The 22,167-nt window shown below is 43.6% G+C and overlaps 1 protein-coding gene across 3 annotated transcripts in view; it reads left to right on the plus strand.

Moving 5' to 3' along the window:
• LOC135376477 (uncharacterized) overlaps nt 1-22,167 on the plus strand; it is a 135,850-nt gene that overhangs the window by 90,657 nt on the left and 23,026 nt on the right. The window lies entirely within an intron of this gene.

Genomic DNA, 22,167 nt, shown 5'->3' on the forward strand with positions numbered 1-22,167 from the left:
GATTACGTATCAGAGCAAAAAGTGGTACACAGCGTGAACAAGCAGGCGAAAGCAATTACGCGCAGGCAGCAAAACAAAAAAGCCTCTTACCCTTATGAAAACTCTTATTAAAATTTATTGTGTTGAACCGTCTCAACACAGACTCTAAATTTCGTGTCGAAAATCCTCAGAATTTCTATTGCCAGAGCTACTGATATAATATCAACAGATGTCGAAAATTGCACCGCATTCTCTTGATATCCTGATTTGTGAAACCATATCAAATTTTTATCTATCCCGTATTCAAAAGCAACACATTCATGGGGACATCACTTGGAAATTCTGTTCAAACGTCTAAATATAGTCTAAAATTTTATGTCGAAAAGACGCTAGATTTTCTATTGCCAGAGCTATTGACTCGTACTTCCTAGAATGCTACTGTGCTCCTGCTGTGTGCGTCGTAACTCACATCCGCATTTTTTTGCTTCATCACATCACCATCGCCTGTTGTGGACGTGTACTAATGTTTTAACTAAACCTGTGTTGATAAGCAACACACGACCATCATTTGCACACGTGTAGGATCGTCGAGTAAAATCGCCAGCATTAAAATTAAAATCGTCATATCAGCCTAATTCGCCAGTGCTTTCAGGACTTCCACCTGTGAGCAGGTAGCATGTGCAGCTGGAAAGGCATATTGCGGCACTGGCATTTCCTTCTAAGACTAACCAGATACTATACAGGGTGTTTTACTGAAATTTACATAATTTACTGAAAGTAGTAATGGATGGACACAGACAGCCGCCACAGACGGCTGATCTAAACACGATTAAATTAGCAATTAGAGCTAATTGGGACCCCCCACTGTAATCAGCACCCTCCAGGGAGTCACCACACTAATTAGGAAGCATCTAACTCGTGTCCAGACCACACTGTGTGTTGGCGGCAACCTGTGCCCATAAAAGAGAAAAAAATAGATAGAACTAGAGTGGAGAGAAACAATTTAATAGAAAATGAATGATGCCGTGGCGAAGAAATCGCTCCGGAACGCCTGAGTGACGGGAGACTGCCATGTTTCTTGTTTACGGCCGGTAGTTGCGGAGATCGACTACAGGTGGCCACTTGGTTGCAAGACATCACACCGGATGGCCCCAGCATCATAGCTCTATGAGAGAAAGACAGAGAACAAGAAGATACTAGCAGCAGGTAGAATTGCAACACTGGTCAACAAGTCTAGGCATGCGAGAGCGCGGGGAAAAAGCCCAACCGCTAGGGAAAACATGTGTCAGCATGGAGAAAGCACTACACATCGGGGAAACGGCTTAAGGGGATTGATTAGACCTAACCACAGCGTCGCCTCAAAACACCATGAAATTAAACGGCTAACACAAGACGGGAACCGTAAAACGCTAGGCGCACAACGTTTCTATGCGTGTATTTATCTGAAAACGCTGAATAAAGGCAGTGCGCACAGCGCTCACATGACCAGTACGTGGAAATGTTCAGCTACCACACTTTACAAAATTGTCCTCGTATCTACGCTTCTTGGGAAGAAGTGGAGAATTTATGTTTCAACAAGAAGAGTCCCCGTAACGACCTCTTCATCACTGCTTTTCGCTACGTGACAGACATAGTGAGCTTTGGCAATATAGGAGAAATCTCTCTGGGCCCGCTGCACAAGATGGTGCGTAAGATCTACGCATATTCCAAGAACGTGTGTATAACGGTTCCGGACAGACCCCTGGAACTGATGAGCCAATTTGTGAGCTCGACCAACAGCGAATTCAACTACGTTTTTGCAGGCATCGTCGACCTTCTCTCTCATGCCATTGCCCATATTAGGTACGCCCTGCGGAAGCAGCGACATTTGTAAGCAGTCTACATCGTGAACTTTGTCACCGATTTATTGACATACAGTTATCGAAATGCAACGCATTAAACAGTCTGAATAACATTTGATGAGTCGCTGTGTTTTTTCACGGACACATCTTTATTGAATGCATACAAACACGTCTCTTGAGTAGATCGATAGTTGATCGATAGTTCATGGGCTCTTCTGTCTGATGTTGCACAAAGAAAGCTTGTACTGGTATAGAGACAGGTAGATGGGTGTCCGAGAGGTTGCTCGTTGGGAGGAGTCCCGGCGTGTTTCATGATATGCGGATATTCTTTCCTGAGAAACAATACCAAATATAGAATACACTCGCACAGAGCAGAGCCGGCAAACTTACATTTTTTCTCCGCGAAACGGCTCACGTCGTCGATGGATGCCCCTCATGGGCTTTCGTTCCATCACCGCAGGACCAGAGCGCCCTCTCCTCCTCGCATTGCCATGGTGACATCTGTACTTTGGACCCCCATGTCATGTCTTACTCGATGTCATTAGGATGTCACAATGCCGTCGACGATGACAACCAGACGAAAAATGAAAGAAGGATTTAATTCAACCCCAATTTGAAATAATTCTCCCTCTAGGAACTAATTAATTTCGTATGATCAACATGAACGCTAATGAAATTCATGTTATGCATGAATTCTGCCCCCTGTTTTCAAATAATCTGACGAAAAACGAAAGAAGGAGTTCAGTTTTGAATAAAGCGAAAACGACTTTATTTCAGGATAACGGGTAGGGAGTTTCATCGCCAGGGGCGATACTCTACCCCTGGACTGGTTGATTAAAGCTAGATTAAAATGTTCCCCCAAAATCTTCCTCATTTCCTCTAATCAGAATTCATTTTCCCCATGAATTCTCTCTCCCCTTCCCAATTTTGATTGGAGCAGGGGATGCTCCTCAAGTCTAATCAGAATTCATGTTGGCCATGAATTCGTGCCCCTACCCAATTTTGATTCATGTGGGCGAAGTTACCCCAAATTTTGAAATTGATGAAGCCTAATCAGACCTCATGTTATGCATGAAGTCCCTCCCCCAATTTGAAACAACTGTCCCATGGAGTAAACCCACGAAATAGAGAAAGGCGATTACTAAAAAACGATTTAAACACAAAAATGCACTTACCTCCAGTGCAAGCACAAACTACATTTTGTTGTCCATGTCGACATCATCTTTAACTGCTGATTTTCACATGCTCACTTTTATATGCAGGATCTGTGGTCCCCCTTTTTCTGCTGTATTGGCAGAGACAGAGAGAGAGAGAGTCACGTGATGCGAAAAACGATACGCATTTATTGCCTCTCACGATTACATGGCATTTTCGTGGTGCTCCTGAATGGGCTCTTGCATAAGAACCCAGGGATCCAATCTAGAGCACCAGAATAAAGATTCTATGAGAAAAAAAGTCCTATCGAAAAACACTGACGGTATTTCACTAGGCACCCAGCGTTTGTGTACTTGTGTGAACGTTTCCAAAAAACGTTTCTATGTCGAAACGGTGTAAATCGCCCTCCCAACCGGGTATCAGTTGAAAGAAAAGTTGCACAATTTGCGTCACGGTTAAACCTGCACAAAAACGTCAGATATTAGAAAGGAATTATTTCTAAACAAGAAGCGATAGAGAACTACTCACCAAATGAGGGCGAATATGGACAAGAAGGTTCAAAATTGCCTGCAACGTTTGTATCATTGTCGCAAAGGGCGTGATTCGGGGAATAGTGGGCGAGGTACACTCTAAATCTTTTCACACCTTTAAAGGTGTAATAACGTGCATGGCACACGCCTTTTTGGGTGTAATTTTGGTAACATCATAATGGAGCACGGTTTCGCACAAATTTTCTTTACTCGAGTGTTGTCTGTCCTCCAAAAATTCAGTCTTGCCACAAATCAACATTGTTCAACAGTATTGTAGACACTTGCGCGTGCTCGATTATCGATAGCGATGCATATATGCATTAGCTCGTACCTACGATATCCCAGACATAATGAAAGCAAGATTTGCACTGACACTTGATCTTTAGTAATGCTTTCCAAATTTTGTAAAATATCATCCTGGAGATGCAATGTTACACAACCAGGTTGAATGTTCATAGCGCACACCTTTAAAGGTGTGAAAAAGTTTACAGTGTAGTACAGGGGGATGACCATCTTATAGTGCAGGGTTCTCACGTTCGTGTTACCCCATTTACGTCGCATCCATCGATTATGTAAATCCGTCACTTTGCTTCTATGACAACATGCCGCCTTTTGTTTCTCCAATATCGTGCGAAGAGGGGTGAGACACCTTCTTTCTTTCATATCAGGGGGTTTGAGACCAGGCACTTTCAAACACTAGAAAGAGAGTGAGAGGAACTGCTGGCACATCCTGTGTAGACCTCCCAGACAAGACGGCTCAGAGTGGGATGCGAACATACAGCACTGGTCCTGACACACTAACCACTAGACTAATGCGTGCTACATGACGTTTTCGTATCGCGGGGTTCGTGTCTAAACACGTACGGACATGTTCAAACACGACCAAACCTATTCGAACACGTTAGTGAGTGAGAGGAACTAGTGCGTCCAAGGACGACTTCGACGGCTCGCGTGTTTACGCGTGTCTAAACACGTCAAAACACGTCCAGGGATGTTGTAGAGAGTGAGAGGAAAAGCTTTACTATAAATGCCGGAGTGATCGTTTGATCGTCATTCTTGACATCACGCTCAGCTTGTTAGATCTTCGTAAGTAATACCTATGACGTCATCATCGTCGGGATGCTTGAAGAGTTTCGTTTACAGTTTTCAACACTTTCGCTGCACGTGTAGTCAGGTTTTTCCCGCCTCACATATTTCGGGAGATTTGCAGCGCCCGCATCTTCTGCACCAACTGCGGTGGATTGTGGTCTAAAGGTATGTTTCCTCATTATTTCTAATACGTTCTGGGCTGTCGGACGGTACCGTTCGACGTACCTTGCGAAGGACTTCGGCTATTGAAGGAAGATGTGGAAGATGGACCATCAGTGTCATTCTGTGACTGAAGGCGATCACTCTGGTTTATACTTCGCAAAATTTTTCGATACAAACGCTTCAGATTCAAACTTTCAAAATAAATAGTCTCTGATTGTCACCCGCGTCTCAAAATAGTTCCCCGCAGGATGGCTCTTTGTGGTGGGCTGGGAACGAGAGTACCGAGTCTGGACGAATCGTTTACTGTATTTTTCGCCAGCTATCAGGATTCTGTTGACACTGCAGTTAATGCTTTGTTCTGCTGCTCGCCTGTCAAATTTGAGCATGTCGAACTCTGAATTCGTGTCGTAAGTCACCAAATGAGCTCCCAGTGTTGGTTCCAGCTATGGTGGACACCTGCTATATTATGAACATTGTCGCGAACATCGCCATTCTCCTGCAGGGCTGCCTCGGTTGTGAAATCGTAGAGTTGCAAAGTGACGATCGACGAAAAGGCACGGTACCGATACCGTGTGGATGTGTTGTGTTTGTGTGGCTGTGTTTGTTTGTGTGTGTTCCAGCCTCAGAACCGTAGAATCGTGAAATCGGAACCTGCTTGTGGTTTTCCTTGTGAGACTACGTTCTGATTTATGCAGGGAACAGGTACTGGAGAGACTCTCGAAATGCATTTCTGCAAATAAGCTGCATATGAATGTGAAGAAACTGTTTGTTTGTTTGCAAGTAAAAACTATTTTCTCTCGGATGAATAACTTAAGTCAGCGGAGGTGCCTTAATTTTTGTAACCAGCATACGGTAATCTCAAAGTATAACGAAATAAGATTCTAATTTCAGGAACATCCACAGTGATTCGCACACCTTCCTAGACAACGATTTGCCATGCAAAAGCTGCAACAGACGTATCTAGACATAATACTTTAAGCAGTTTGTTTTCACTGGTCTTTGAATACCCTGGAACCTAAGAATGCCGTTTTCAAGGTCTTAAAAACCATAAAATTTTCTCGCATAAATTTTTACATCTTTTTTATTCGCGTGGATATACAGTGCAAATTCTAGTCGTCAGATGTCGGAGCTGAAGAAAACCAAGAACAATAAGTAACTGAAATCAGAAGTGTGAGAAATGAATGGCACCCTGTTGTGTTTGTTTGCCTTCCTTTCTCTCCTGTGATCTTCACATTCGAAAATCCTACATTTATTACTACAAAAAAACTACATGTACTAACAGGCCACTCATTATGCTGAGCACCCACGCCAAGAAGAGCTCTAAAATTTACGGTACCAGCTACTTCATTGTATGCAATGGTACCCTTGCACATATTTTTACAGCTTATAAATATTGTGCTGAAATATGAAATCGCTATAAAACTTGCATCCTGCGCAACATTACATTAAATGTTTCTCCCTCACGTTCAAGTGAAAAGGCAAAAAGAACGCTCCGAGACTCTCACACAACCATTATTTCGGGGCCGCGTCCTGATACCAAATGGTTACGAGCGTGCTTTTGAAAACTATAGCGGCACATAGAGAAACCGACGTTGCATTTTCACCGACCTTCTATTTCCAATAATTAAATGAGACCTAATTAAATGTTGTCATCTCTTATAACTACAAAAATATGATTTCTCCAAGAATAAAAATATCAGTCCATAGACACCGCACCTACTGGAAATTAACCACTGATTGCTGAAAATATACTGGTATTTGTGTTTTATGTGATGTATGCCCCACATTTTCTTTTTGACCTGCTATGCCAGTGTGAGAGTTCCTCCCCTAGACTAGCTAATTCCTCCTCTTTGTCCTCCATGCGGTCACATACATGTTACACTACAAGGAAGCTAGCTGGTACTATCAGAATCAGACAGTTGACTTAACATGAACACAATCACATAGCAGAGTGAATAACAACCACCTTTATTGACTTATCTTGCTTAGTCGATGGCGGCCGAGGGTGGCAGATTTCTTTCCTCGCATTTTTTTTATTGGTTTGTTCCAGCTAAAAGCAGAAGCCATACACTGAGCAGCAGGGCATAATAAAACCCTCCATAAGCTCACTTCGCCTCTTTGGCTTTCGCAAGCATGGCTTTGACATAAATGCTTTGTGCCGTGATAAAGGGTAGTATGACTGTGTTCGCAGTACTATTTAAAACGTTGGCACCAATAGGGCTAGATCGCAGCCCCCTATTGCTTGCAGATATCTGATGCCTGCAGAGCTGTAAGCTGTTCTTCTGGGTTAAAGGAAGCTTGAAGACTGCATATGTTGTGGCTCACTGCCAAAGCCATACGGTTGGGAAAGAGATTACTGGACATAAAGCACACTGAGGCATGCTCCACCCAGGCCACAAGGAGGTACTATTAATTTGAGCCACCTACTGTTAATGCAGCAAAAACGCCTATTTCCACTGAAAGAAACATTGTGGGCTTTTTTTTTTCTGTCGTGGTTGAAGGGCACACAAGATCATAATAAATTGTTTCCAAAAGCTGTTATGTCGCATTCTGACATGATCTGAGCCTATATGGTCAGCTGATGCAATAAGATCTACAGAAAACACATGCCAGCAAATTCTGAACATGCAATAGGAGAGGGTATGTCCTTGAAATAATGAGGTTTGTTCACTTTCCACATGACTTCAGGTATGTAAAAACAATCATACATGTTGACAAAGCTGTTATGGAGCAGCGACTGCAACTAATCTGTAGAACTGGGCAGAACAGTAGAATGCTAAATTTGTTTAAAGTGTGCTATAGCGTCATACAGATGGGATATGATACAGCTGACGAAACATTTTTCTTTCGTAAGAACAAATACGCTGGTTTTTTACATTTACACTTTTACACATTACACATTTTTTGCTTCCTAGATGACATCAACTGACGAATAAGCCGCAGCACATTATGGTGACGATTTTTTGTTTTTTAAAGAAAAATAAACCTGTAGATTTTCAATATGTTATAGGAGAGGACTGGTTATACAAATAAGGGAAGATTTCTTTTAGACGACCTGTATGTGAATATACTATCTGAAAAAAAAAGTATTTTGTTGCAAGTGCTTGATGTTCTCAAACGCTTGGTTAAACAATAGAATAGATCAGCTTGATATTTTTATGTGAAGCTAATCCCCACGCAGCAGTTTACAAGCATAAATAATCTGGGGCTCCTTCAAGAATGCTAATTTGCCAGAAATTTATCGTAAACTTGACCCAAAATGTGCTCCGTTCTTGAGTTCTCACCACATCACCAGATTTATTCTCGTTCTACATGCCCTTTGGGATGGCAGACCCGTGCTTCCCCTCTAACACCAGGCAAGGAAAGCGCACAAATGATGTATATGCAGATGTGAGAAGGAAGCTCGTAAGGGACAATTTTATATTTCGGCATAGTTAATGCGCCCCCATTGTTCAAGAAAACGATGATTTAAATGCACACAAACGTCTAAAAAAATGCACACCATTTTTTGCAGTGATATTTAAGAGAGTCAAGCTATATCTCTGGCTGGTTTTGGCTGGAATAGCCCAGATTGACAGTTACACAAGCAACTGTATGTCAACATTCAAAAGATGAAGGAAAAAAGGTATTTTAAAATGTCTCACTATGTCTCACTCAATTTACTACTTTTCATAGCTTACACCTTGAGAGGTGTTCTTTATTCTAAAATGGTTTTATTGCCAAAATCCACGAGAATGACTGTCATCACATTAACAAGTTTCAACTGTATACCAAGTAATAACAAGTATGTGCTCACTTTTTCTGCAATCAAGTTGTGGGTTACATCGTGGGGTGCAGGCTTCAGTGAAAAATCACTGCTAGTCACTGCTGAGTCACTGCTGCACCAGGGCCGGCGATAGGGTAAGGCGACTGCCTTAGGCCCCGCGCTTGCATAGGCCCCGCGCACGAAGCCCTCAACCAGGGATTACTTTTTCTAAAATATCAAGTATGCACTTAATCGCACGCGGGATGTTCGACTAAAACAGAAATGACAGGAGGATGTGTTATGTGCCATTCCGTCATGTGATGAGAAAAAGTCCCACCTTTAAGAAAAATCTGCCAACCCTGCAATCTATACCGAGGATTTCGCACCCTTATCACCTGCTGCTATTTCCCATACTACTAAAATCTCCCACTGCGAAAATCTTATCATTTCTTATCTTTTCATTACTGCTTGTGTGAAACAGGCCTCGCGATGTGCCTTTGCCTCAGGCCCCGCGCACCCCTAGCACCGGCCCTGGTGAGCACGTCACTGGTAGTGACGTAACATGTGATGCCAGTGTCCTTCACCCCACCGCATGTTATTTCATGAGCACTTAGCATCAGAATCAATGAGTTTGCATGATGCAGAGTAATTTCATGTGTGCCGATAAACATACTGCAGTGCTAATTTAAAATGTAGTTTGTGACTGTGGAGCACGCTTATATTCAGTACGCCATGTGGACTAGGGGAGCATTTTCTGGCATAAACATTAGATGTAGTGAATACCCCAAAACCAGGGGTGGAAGTGGTGTCAGAACTTTTGGAGCTACAATTGGAGCAGCAAAAATCTGCTTCTGGAGCAAATATGGAGCAGGAAAAATGACATTTTGGAGCACATATGCCGGAACTTTGAGCAGAAACGTCCGGTACGCAGATTGGTTCCTTGAAGATTTCAGATCCGCACATTGTCATATACTGCCAGATATACCATGAATCATGAGAAGCGAACCATTTTCTTAATGTAAACACAAAAATATCAGTGTACAAAATTTCATAGACTAGCTAGCACGACTAGTTAAAACATACACACACTGGTGAAAACTAGTGCATATTTTCTTGACCAGCTGGCTTGATTAGTTGAAACGTACCCACACACCTGGTGAAAACTAGTACAGAATGAAACTTTCAGCACTTCAGAAATGCAGTCACAATACACAATCAGACGAACGTTGTACTTTTAGTGTTGACTGAGGAGTGCCATGTGCAGTGCTTACATTGGTACAGTTATCCATAGTTTCATCATGTTACTCGTGCAGCGCTGAGAGTAATAACGTTCGTCAAATCCCCTCCTTTTCTTGTTCCGCGGGTTACTCTCAATCCCTTGAATGCGTTGGAGAAACTTTGGAAATTTTGCGTTTGCGTCCTTCAGTAGAACGCTTGCACTCTCCACCTACACCATGTCTTTTAACTTGCCACCTTGGCTGACCCGTGACTGGACATTCAGTGGACATTTTGGACAGCCTCAGCAGTCCGCGTTCTCTGTTATGTTTCTCTTTCTTCTCGTTCCAGGCGTTCTTTGTACGCCTTGTAGTAGTAGGAAACAACGTACGAAAGTTTCTTCCTTCCGCACTGAATGGGGAAACCTGGCTGGGAAAATCTCCGTTGCGGCGTCTCCCCATGTGTACGGGGCGGGGTTCGCAATCACCTAAAGTACGAAAATACTGTCTGCTTTTAAAGTAACTTTCCTGTACTTTAGCTCTGGCCTCAAAAGCGTTCAGGTCCTTGCTTCGGCACTTGAAGAACGCCACTCTCGTGTCTGGGATTCTTTGCTCTCTCCACGTATTTCTTTGATGCTGCATGACGCGTGACGGCCGAACCACTAGCGTGCACGATGGGTGCGTTTTCTTATTCAACACGAGTAGCCAGGAGTTTGGTAACGACGTCAGAGCCTTTATCATCACATGACTCCAGAGTAGCCACCTTTGACCGTCATTTTCGAACGGCTAGAGTTACTCTGCGCTCAAAATGGCGGACTGGCCCGGCGGGCGACACGATGTGGAAGTGGTGGCATACTGCCTGTTTAACAACTTACCGCACATGTGTGCGCTCCAGCAGATTTTGAAAATGTTTGACAGTTTTTAACCAGTACTACATTTCCAAATTGAGCACCACCGAAATTGTCTGTCAACAGGGCGGTTGTGTGTATCTTGTGTGTGACGTCAGAACGACGGCTACTCTTCTTCAGAGCAGAGTTGAGAAGGGTTGTCACTCCCTGGCTACTCTGGCTAATTTTCGCCGCAGAGTTATGACGTCATTTCCGCTACTCTGGCTATTTTTCGCCGGCTGAAAGTAACTCGGAGTTGCCAGAGCAGAATAAGAAAACGCACCCGATATGGGCACGTTGCATGAAGTGCAGTAAACATCGGCTTATTTTACACTAGGTTGGCTCCACAACGAAATGAGGTCACCATTTGAGTCGATCCGTTTGAAGATGTCATCGTTCAATTTCGTGTTTCTTTCTGAAATGTACATGGGGCCCCGTCCCGTGATTCTAACAAAAGACACGAAGAAGAAAAAAACAAGTCAGCAGTGACTTATGCCTATCGTTACTTTTGCTCACCGTTGCAGAGCGTGCCTGCACCACCTAAAAGATGACAAAGGCAAGAGGAACCGCAAAAGCGGCAAGTGCCGCTGTCGCGCACCCCATCAAAGATAAGCCTAACGAGCCTGACCGGCGGCCTAACCGACCTGACATCAAACCAAATTGTCTCGGATTGGCTGGCTTTCGATTTTGTTGGATATGAAGAGAGCTTCGTGGACGGGTTGATTGTGGGGCGGATTTGGGCTGCGTTCCAATACCTCGCGGCCGCGAAGCCGCCTGACTAGGCAGCTGAGTAGACCCCTTTGCTTGTCACTGTTGGAACAGGCTTGCCTAGCCGAGGCGCCTGTGGCGCCATCTCATTGCTCACGCGAGAAATGCGTACGGCGCAAGCGCAGCAGGTACTAGCGTTTCCCGTTGTCAGCCATCCCAGCTGTCAGATGGTCAGGCGTATAACTAGACTGCATCGACGCGCACTAGGCGGTAGCCGACTGAATAGCGGACTTGGCGAGATTTGGAACGAGGCTTAACATGGCGGCACTTCCGGTTAGACCGCTAGGCAGTCGACTAACCCGGGTATTGGAACGCAGCCATGGATGCTCGTGACTTCCTTTTGGCTTTTGGCAGTGTTACCAGAGTGGTACGGACCTCGGGGGTAGTTTGGCGCAACTTTGATATTGCAGCTCAAGTTGGCGCATGAAAAGCGGCGGGGCGCAGAATGGCGCAGCACTTCCACCCCTGCAAAACATGTAAGCACTGTTTACGTGCATTTGACAACCTGCATTTTTATTACTGAGAGGCTCTCTTCGTAGCAAGGGGGAAAGGGTGCTGGCAATGTGGCACATGTTCATAAAATGTAGAACCAGAGACACAGAAAAAAATTACAGCATGTCATGATCTCAATCATGTCATTGTGTCCGTGTTTCTGTCTCCTGTTCTACATTTGTTAATCTTTTTGTGCAGTTTCTGGATTTTAGCCCAACAGCAGGGGTCAGCAATTAGAGAACATCCAGAACATGCAAGGCATACATTTCCTCATTCTCTGCATTCCTCACTCAAATAACGTTGAAGAAGTAATCATGCGAAGAAACAATACAACACTGAAGCTGGCTTCAGTACATGTCACATGTAACAATATATAGTATGCCTCAGTGCTTCCGAAACCATGTGTCAGGACCCACAATGAGGCCGCGATAGCCCAAGCGGGGCCCAAGAGAAACAGATGAAGTGAGCGCAATATGCCACAAAACCAAGGAAACTATCTCGCTACAACTGCATTATATTGAAGTTGTTTTACAAAAATGCAAATTCAGTTCAGCGCACAATCAGTTGAGAAACAAGCTAACTCGCTGCAATGCTTTCAATCAAGTGTGTCGCAGTATTCCTCACTGTATGATGACAAGACCCTGGACATGCACCAGTCGTTACTTGCGCGCACTAGTATAACATTTATATTACTGTATACGCATCAGGGCAGAGTACAAGCTTCCTAAACAAGAGCGCGCGCACACACTTGCACAGACGGTGATCTCAGTTGTTTCGCGACATAAACTCCCGATTATTAACACACATGCACAGAGGGAGAAAAACACCAGCTGTCACACACACAGTCACCCCGAAAGCAATGCCCATCTTCGTTAATGCACCCACGAATCCACAGGAAGACTGCCGAAGCTCTCCCACTCGTATTAAATACCTGTACCTTGAACTGCAAACAGTTTGGTGCACACTCCACAAAACGAGAACAGCTGATTGCTGATTTCATGGATACGGCCATGCAAGCCGAGAAGGACAGTTCAACGTTCAACGAGTGAACCAGATATCCCACATTGGACACCCTCCGATCTAACCCTGGGAACGAGGCTTAGACGGAACTGAGCACAGTCTCGAACAACTGCGGGGGGGGGGGACCCCCCGGACCCCCCCCCCCCCCCCCGCGCGTGTAAAATGTACTGACCTAACCTAACCTAACCTCACTAAAGAATTTGTAAATTACAGGGCAATTTATTACTAGCGACGCGCGACTTCCGGTTAGCCTTGTTCCCAGGAGGGGGGTCCGATATGGGAATTTTGCAATTTCGTCGTTCAACAGACGGACAACTTTAGCTGAGTTCGAAGGTGGCGCTAGTATTCGGTGCAACGATTTCCAGAGTGAACCACTGATCTCTATGTATAAAGGCTGGATCGCGCATGGGAGAGAGGCTCGTGGGGGAGAGGCGTGCCTTCGGGCCGCCATGTTGGTGGGCCCTAAAGTGCTGTGTGTGCCCATAGAAAACAATGGGAGGCAACAGACATTGTGAGTATTTATTGCGCTGCAAGCGTTGGTCGTTGTTTGTCATCACACAATTTGGTAAGGTGCCAGTATACTGATGTATCCTAACAGTGTTTCACAGGTGTCCTGCCGTTCCATTCTTAATTACGTTATGTTTTGCATTCCGAAACTAGACCGTCACTGCAGTGCAGCGCTGAGGATTGTACTACAGCACGTTTCCCAGCCAATATTTCACTAAGAAACGACTTGAGGTTAACAACAACCATGTATATAATATCCCGTACTGCGTTCTGGACAAAAATTGTTCCATAAAGAACGGTCCGGGAAAAGATATACTCGCATGGCAGAAAGAGATCGTTCTGTAGAATCACAGCCGTTGTTTTAGCCGTGTAATGCGTTTAGTATGATTTATATCAAGCATCGCCTTAGAAAGAGTCTTTTAGTAAACGACAGCGGTGCTTTGCCTCGCAAATATGGACACACCGAAGCAGCCCAAATAATTACTTCACGCAATTAGATCACACTCGTTAGGACAGTTAATCAGGTAGTGATGTAAGCTTAATCAATTAAGTTACTTAGAAAGTGGTAACACCTGCTTGAGACACAGGACTTATCTCTTTTTGAAGTACAGCCCTTCTATGTTTGTTTGCTTCTTCCTTTATTTGTTCTGATTATTTGCAGGCGCGATTGTGCCAAACTGAATGTCCTTCTCCAGCACTCACGTGCGTTTGTTGAAAACAACTGCAGCGTGAGAAAAGCTGCTTGGGGAGGGGGTCCTGCTATCCAGTGCTGACTTTGTCATGCTTGTTATGTGAAGCATGTTCAAAAAAATGCAGCTCCACGTATGGTCCTCAAATTGCAACATGACTATTTGGAGCTTGAAACAGTTGTGATTTTGTTATTTTGGCCCTCGTGTACTCAGTCTGTGAAACGCAAACAAAAAAGTCTAACACGATATGCTTTTGTAATGAAGATCACTGATGATGAGTAAAGAGAATATACGAGTTCAAGTTTATTCAATATTTTATATCATTCATTATATTATTCAACATTTTATGTCAAGTTTATACAACATCAAGTTTATTCAAGTTCAAGATTTATTTCTTGCACTTATGCGTTGCAGGATACAATGAACGTGCAGGGAGGTCGCAAAAGGCTACATTTATTGTTTTGTGACCTTGCTACAATGGCAATATATATTTTAGGAATGACAATGATCAGGTACGCTCTCTAAATTTGTAGCACTCAATTTTAGGTCAATGAATAGCAACTTCCCTCCTGATATTTTCTCATATATGCTAAATTTTAAATTTAATGTGATCGAATATGTGATAATATAACAATAATATATAAGAATATAATATGTGATAAATGAATGTGATCAACAGTAGATGTAAACAACATGAGTAGCCAGAGAAGGAGGAGGAGCACGTTGCAAAAAATGCAGCTGCACATCTGAAACTCCAATCATTATCATCGTCATCTAAAAGGGAGTGTGGTAGCGCTGCCGTGAAACCAGGCATGATTTCTGAAGATCTTCTATGACACTTTCCGCAGTTTGCACACTTTTCTGCAGCGTCAGTCTCTCTCATAGGAGTTACTTTGCATTAACAGTGACTCCCATCTTACATTTTAGTGTGCGAGGGCTCTCTTGCACTACACATGTACGGTTTCCAAACTGCAACATGACGATTTGGAGCTTGAAACTGGTGCCCTGGTGTACCCTGTCTATGAAATGATACCAACTGAATCATGTCAAACGTGATGTTTAATGGAAGATGGCTTTCTTGGTTGTGCATTCCGCGTGACAAAGATGTAACACAATATGCTTTTGTAAAGAAGATAAGTGATGTTATGCTCTATGAATAAAGGGAATATACATTTTTCAAGTTCAACATTTATTCTGGCATATACGCATTTCAAGATACAATGAATGTGCAGGGAAGTGACAAAACAATACATTTATTGTTTTGTGACCTGCCTGCAATGACAATATATATCTCAGGAATGACAATGTACACGTACACTATGCAAATTTGTTGCACCCAATTTTCATACATGCTGAATTTTAATTTTTTTTTTTTTTTTGCTGCCTATGTGTTCAGTGTATTACAAATTGCTTAATGCAAACAACACTTTGTTAATTTCAAGCTTTTTGCTTCCATCTAAGATATTCCTATCCTGGAGGAACTGCCACTTCGACACCATAAAATATTCAGTAGGTTTCACTCTGGCAGGCCCTGCCACTGCAAATTTCCTGAATTGAAACCCTTCAAACTGTGTCATAATCTTAAATACGTCAATATTTCTGCAAGTAGTTGACATGCTGGATGACACTCCTCCTGCAGCTAAGGCAACTACAAAGAGTTCCAAGAGGCCGAAGGTAAACCTACAGCTGCATGAGTGTGATCAACAGTAGTGCATGCTCAATAAATAATTTTCTTCTTATAGCGTACATGTGCATGCCTATTAACTGGAACAATTATCACAGTTCCCTGACAAGTTTTAATTTCTGAGAGTGTACTGTAGAGGCTGCTTAGATCTACAACAGTTCATACAAGGTATTATATACTGGTGAATGCCTTTAAAAATCCCATGTGACACATATGCCTTTACTTTCTGGAGGTGCTGTGGTAGTCAAAGTTTGTGGGCATTACGCAGGTTCTGCACCCATTTCTTGAGTATGTTGAGGCAGCTGTGAAGTAACCTGCATTGATGATGATGATTTCAATTTTTATGGTGCATCGACAACAAAGAAAATAATACATCAGAACATTGGTTTGGGTGCAACCAGTTAAAAATGAATATGTTGTTTAATAAATGCATTGGACGAATGTTAAAACATCAGTTTAAAACATGGTTTACAATCCCTGTATCTTCTAAAAATTAAAAAGATTAAAAACTATTCTAAAAAGAATTATAATCTCTAATTATTATATTGCTGGGTGAAGGAGCCTAAAGTCTAAGGTGTGTTTCTGATGTGAACATGTAAGAAAATATGCAAAACTGAGAGAGGCTAACCACAGTGCGTGCACTGAGGTTGTTCCTTCCTGTAAAGTAGAAACCAGTGGATGAGGAACGTGATACTTACCTGTACACCCAGCCGTATCACACTGCACAGATAATTCACTGGGTAGCCCTCATGACGAAACCTGTACTGAGAGACCACTTTTGCCTTAAAAACTGCTACAAATAGCACGACACGCTACAAATTATTACTATCGTAACAAGCTGACGATACAGCTCAGACACAAAGGCGTTATTCAAGTCGCGCCACACCACCGTTACGTAGGATTCTTTGTCACAAATCAAACCAAGGCACAAAACAGTACCAATACATGAAAAAAGGTGACAATCGTGGTCTCATTATGACGTAATACCGAACTTGTGCGCGAAGGTAATTCAAAGAAATTAATGTGGCACTTGCTTCCGCAAAGAACACCGTGTACCATGCTAGCAATGCATGCAAAAAAGCGCTCGAGTGCTCGCACATATATTGATGACAACACTACCTGTGTAGTGTAACATGTTCTTTCAAGCATATTATGCACTCAAACTGTGTTTGCCGCAAGGTAAAATGGAACTGTGCTCGATTGAACGTCGGAAGAGCGATCAAGCAACCTGCATCCAGTGCTCGTTTTGGGCAAAAAAACACTTCATAAAGGTCAACTAAATATACAGAATGGACGCCTATTTATTCCTTGATAAAGAGTGACTCACCTGTATAAATGTAGGCCCTCTATCCTTGCCAGTACGGTTGGTACGACCGTAATTGCAAGAAGTTGCCATGATCGCTGTGGCGACTGTTGTGGGTACAGTAAGATGGCGGCCGGTTTCTTCACGCTCGCGCTCCCTATCCGCGATCCAGCCCTTTACAATCGAGATCAGTGGTGAACCGACCTCGATCAGCTCAGGTAGCTTAACACTTTTTCATTCTTTCTGTTTTTAGTATTATTCTTTATTATTTTTGCTTCATTTCCAATTCTAATTCTAATTCAAGCTCAACCGCTCAACGGCTCAACCGCTCAGCGCGCTGACACTAGCGCAACATAGAGTCAATTAATAGCTGGTATAAAAACAGCGGTTCAATTTCACAGCGTGTAGCAAAGGAACGGAGAACTCTCGCTTCGCTAAGGAGAAAAGCACTTGAAGTATATTCGTGTTTTATGATTCTTTTTTCCTCTCTCTACGTTCCAGAAACATACAGTTTCTGAGCCTTGACAATATAGTTGCCAGCGCAGTTGACATACAGAAGTATATACAGATCCCGTACCGTGAAGACCACCACCCCAAACGTGGTTGCCACGGTTTCGGTTTTGGCCCATTTACATGTCAAAATTCAGGGATGGATATTTTAATACACGTGTGTGTTTCAAAAATTTTAAACGTGGTGTGGATTTTAACTTGGACAGTCACCCATATTGGTAGCTGGCTTTTGTTCGAGACGTCCTAATTAAAGAGTTAATTAATTAATTTAATTAATTAGTCATCCTATTAGTCATTATAGTCTTTCTTGGAAAAGATATGCGCCTGACCGCAGAACCCAACTGTGAAAATAATGTGCTCTCGTGGCATTTTTATAAAACTTTGTCCAAGCTGAAACGCACACACACAAAATAGACAGGGACGTGCCACAAAGGCATACTTCGTGGTCGTAGCCCTTTTTAATACAGATTTTTTTAAAAAATAAAACAACTAGCACTACCCCTACATTAGTTTCGCATTTACGGTATGCGAGTGGAGGAAAACCTTATCTGCAAGGTATTTTGACATTCTAATTTCCATAATTCACGAAGATGTAATTTTTTTTATGAAGCTGTTTTTCTTTCTTTCGAGAATCAGAAAGAGCAGAATTGCTGTCCATCTTCCTTCATGTTCATTTTACATATGAGATGAATCCTTCGTATCTGCATGCTTCAACCACAGAGTTGACATTTGTTTGTAGCGCACCGTTTCAGGTTTTCGATTACGGAGATACCTCGCTCGCACGATTCTACTTCCCTTATTATCGTAGGGGCGTCGGAAGTCCTTCACGGCAAGGAGGAGCGAGCCTAACCTAACCTAACCTAACCTGAAGGTGAGCACTGCGGGACATGTAGTTAGAGATTGAGAAGTCAGGCATATACAAAAATAGAATCCACTAGCAATGACTCATCCAAGTGGTCTGATGACGGTGGACGTTATAATGCAGATGGGGAAGGCCATCTCGTGTTCTTGATTACCTTGAGGCGAAAAATCTCGCACTAGAGCAGCAGAAACTGAAATGCCTTGTTGATGGTTTCACTAAAGGCGGTAAGACAAATTTATAGAAGTGAGCGTGCGATGGCGTGTTTCCTCATTTTTACAAATTTCATATTATCTCCAAAAGTACATTGATTTCTTCGGTAAATGGTGTTTATTGCTGCACTATACGCTCTGTCGACTATTCTAGCCATGGATGAGGCTAAAACAGCCAGATAAGCTTCACGAGTCATCAAAAGTACCAGCAAACTCCTCGCTGCAGGATAAGAGCTAATTCCACTGAAGGCTTCCTTGCGTTGACCAAAAACAAGGCAGAGTCCTTTCCTGCAGAGCAAATCTATGTTTTCTTGTACCATATACGCAGGGCAGCTCTATGGCATGTCACTGCTCTCCGTGTCGTAGGTATGCAGATACATCACGTAGATAGTACCCATTCGGGTGAATTTCGTGTTTTACTCGTCTTCTACGTACTACTTTTTAAACTGGTGTTCGTGTTATTCTGCGGTAAAAGAGCTGAAATGAAATCTGTCTCGGATGAGACTTGCGGACGAACGATGGGGTGATGGGTTCCTCAGAGCGAAAGTTTGGGGAGGGGGGGGGGGGGCAAATGATTGCCAAATGATGCTGTAAATTTTGTGTGTGTGTGTGTCTCTGGTTCTGCATTTTTGTGAACATGTGCCATGTTGCCGGCACCCTTGCCCTCTTCTCACAAAAAGGCCTCAGATATAAAAATGCAGACAAAAAAGTAGAGGACTCCAACTTAACTCCGGATTAACATAACAAGAGAGAACAGAGATGAGGACACAGGAAACCGGTGTTGATATGCAACCCGCCGAAGAAATGCACGGTGTACTGTGAAGCTTCACAGGAAGGCGCAGGAGCCGTGTTGAAATAATAAGGAAGAATTGAGAACCAGAACTGCGGAAGAGGAGCACCATGTTATGTATTACTCCCAGAACCTTCACAAGCACCAGATAAATTATTTAGCCATGGAGCTCGAGTGTCTAGCCATCCTAGGTGCCATCCTAGGTGCCCTTGACAGGCTCTGCTACCCCAATGCCAGTGGTTTAAGATTGTACGGATCATGCAGCACTGATGTGATTAAAGGCGATTAAGAAAACACCAGGCCGGGTGTTCCGACGGTTGCTCGCCACATATGATCTCGAAGAACGTAAAAAGGTGACAGCAACATCGAAACTGACGCGCCATCAGGGACAGCCATAATCAACTTGCTCGACAACAATGACGCCCTACAAGCTCACTTTTCTGATCCGACGATCGCCTCTGAGTGAAGGGAATGTAGAATATCTATATGCCCACGTCAGTAGTACTTTCGGACCGCAACTTGGGGGAAGGTAGTGAGGGCCTGGACAAGGTATAATTGCAAATAGGTAGTAATTGGGGTCATCCAGTGAGCCATTCAGTAACGGCTCCCATCAATACACGTGTCCACCTCAGTATTTATCAGCTAACATAACATGTCATACACTGCTCCGCACAAAAAACGCCATAGCCACTCCAGTGGCCGTGCAAGAACAATAACTAGGTAAATACAAAGCTTACGAACTTCACAGTCACAGTGGAGGAGATAGCACTAAGCCACAGCTCTGTTTCCGCAAACATCCGTGCAACCACCCATGCAACCACAATCACACCACACAATCTCGATAGGTAAAGAGATAACTGAGTATCGGTGTGCTGTTGGTGCATTGTCCTGTTAAGCATGCGCCCATCGTGCTCGAAGAGGCACCCACAGCAGCAGAATTCCCTTCGTAAAAGGGATGCTCCTGCCTAGACTCATCACTTCTGGTTGAGTGTACCTAACTAATAGCGTTGCTGGTGCGCTTGTTATGTATGGTCCCCTGTGTCTGTATAATTGCATATATGTATGTATATTTTGACATACATTCGAGTTCCATCATTCAACTGCTAGTTCCATTTTATCACCCGGATACCCGTTCGAGATCGTTCACCTCTGACCTCCTCCCGTAGCAGTGAACGGAGAGAAGATGCCGCAGAATGGTCTTAATGCGCCTAGTTTGGTCTGTGAATAATCGTCAGGCATGAATATGTTCTTCTTTGCGTGAGAACTGAGCTCTTCGAAGACTGTTTTCCAGTTCCACAAAGACAGAACCACAGGAACCATGCTGAGTGACTGAGTGTTAACACACCACTGAAAGCGCAGTGTGAAGCCAGTCAAGTGTATAAGAGAGAAAATACTAGGAGCTCTTTGGCTGCACGTATAGCATATGTTTGTAAGTCAAACGTCGCCATGCCACTACTGGACAGCTGTTTCAGCCTTCTTGAGCCTAATCAGCAGTACGCAGGCAGGCAACGTTTGCCACGCAGGCCACGTGACCTTCTGACGCCATCAGCTCAAACGTTTCCTGTCTGCGTACTGCTGATGAGGCCAAAGAAGGCCGAAACAGCTCTTCAAGGCGTCTTGGACTAGATTGGCCGGAAATTGATGGTCTATAAATGTTTGTTTTAGTTGGTTAAGATTCCTTCCCAGGGCATCATCATCTTTGCTTCCGATCGATCCCGAGAACAACTGGAATATTATCTTATCTACAAATTCCAGTCCGCATTAACGAAGACCCTGGTATATTGTCAACAATAAGAACTGCTTAGATAAGGTACTGCTTCCTTTTCTTTTCTGTTGAGCCGGACTCCTGACACCCTTCCGACCCCAAGGACGATGACCTCACGCCTGGACTTGACACAACAACATTACCAAGCTTGACCCTAACGACCGCCAGGTCGCGCGAACCCAGACTCTGACGTCATGCTACACATGTACAAAAGCTTTAAGACACGCTTCTAATCTCTTAGTCCTGAAGAACCGCCTCAACGTTGACCATAGCCCTAGATATCTTTCTATTAGTTTAAATTGTAATAAATCTCCCCGTTTTTTTACTTACCCTACCTACGTTGTTTTGCCTTTCATTCCTTCATAACTGTGTTACTTCGTGGCCTTCTGAACTTATATATATATATAGATATATAGAACCCGAACCCAAATCGAAATTCCATGACACTGCTGAACGGGGGTGGATCTCGGAATTTCTGGAGGGGGGGGGTCCGCTATGAACACGTGCAAGGTGCATGCTGGAATTGGTTCATGGAACCCTATGTTAATGTCTGGAATTGAGGGGGGCCGTACCCCTGGACCCCCCTTCCTAGATCCGCCCCTGCTGCTGAACCCGAGCTGGAACAGAACAATGCAAAATAATAGCGGTAATCGGTTCGCAACGACACGGTTCGGACAAACAAGAAGTCAGCATAACAGTTCAATAGCCCCTCAGTCCACAAACAATGACAGACTGGTCTCCATATCATAGATTTTGTAAATTTCCACCTAGCGCAATCAAACGAGGACGTATAGTAAATATGCTTTCAGCGTCTCTTTTTAATACTTTGAAGCATAGTTGTGAGGGCGATGAACCTCCCCACTCTCCAAAGTCAAAATAAAGTTGTTGTTGTCCTTGTGAGCTTCGCGGTCATCGTCCCACGTACGCGCTGCGTTGTCCGCTCTTCAGACACGAGCCGCCACGATG

This window comes from Ornithodoros turicata, unplaced genomic scaffold (genome assembly GCF_037126465.1).
Source record: "Ornithodoros turicata isolate Travis unplaced genomic scaffold, ASM3712646v1 ctg00001117.1, whole genome shotgun sequence".
Taxonomy (NCBI): Eukaryota; Metazoa; Arthropoda; class Arachnida; order Ixodida; family Argasidae; genus Ornithodoros; species Ornithodoros turicata.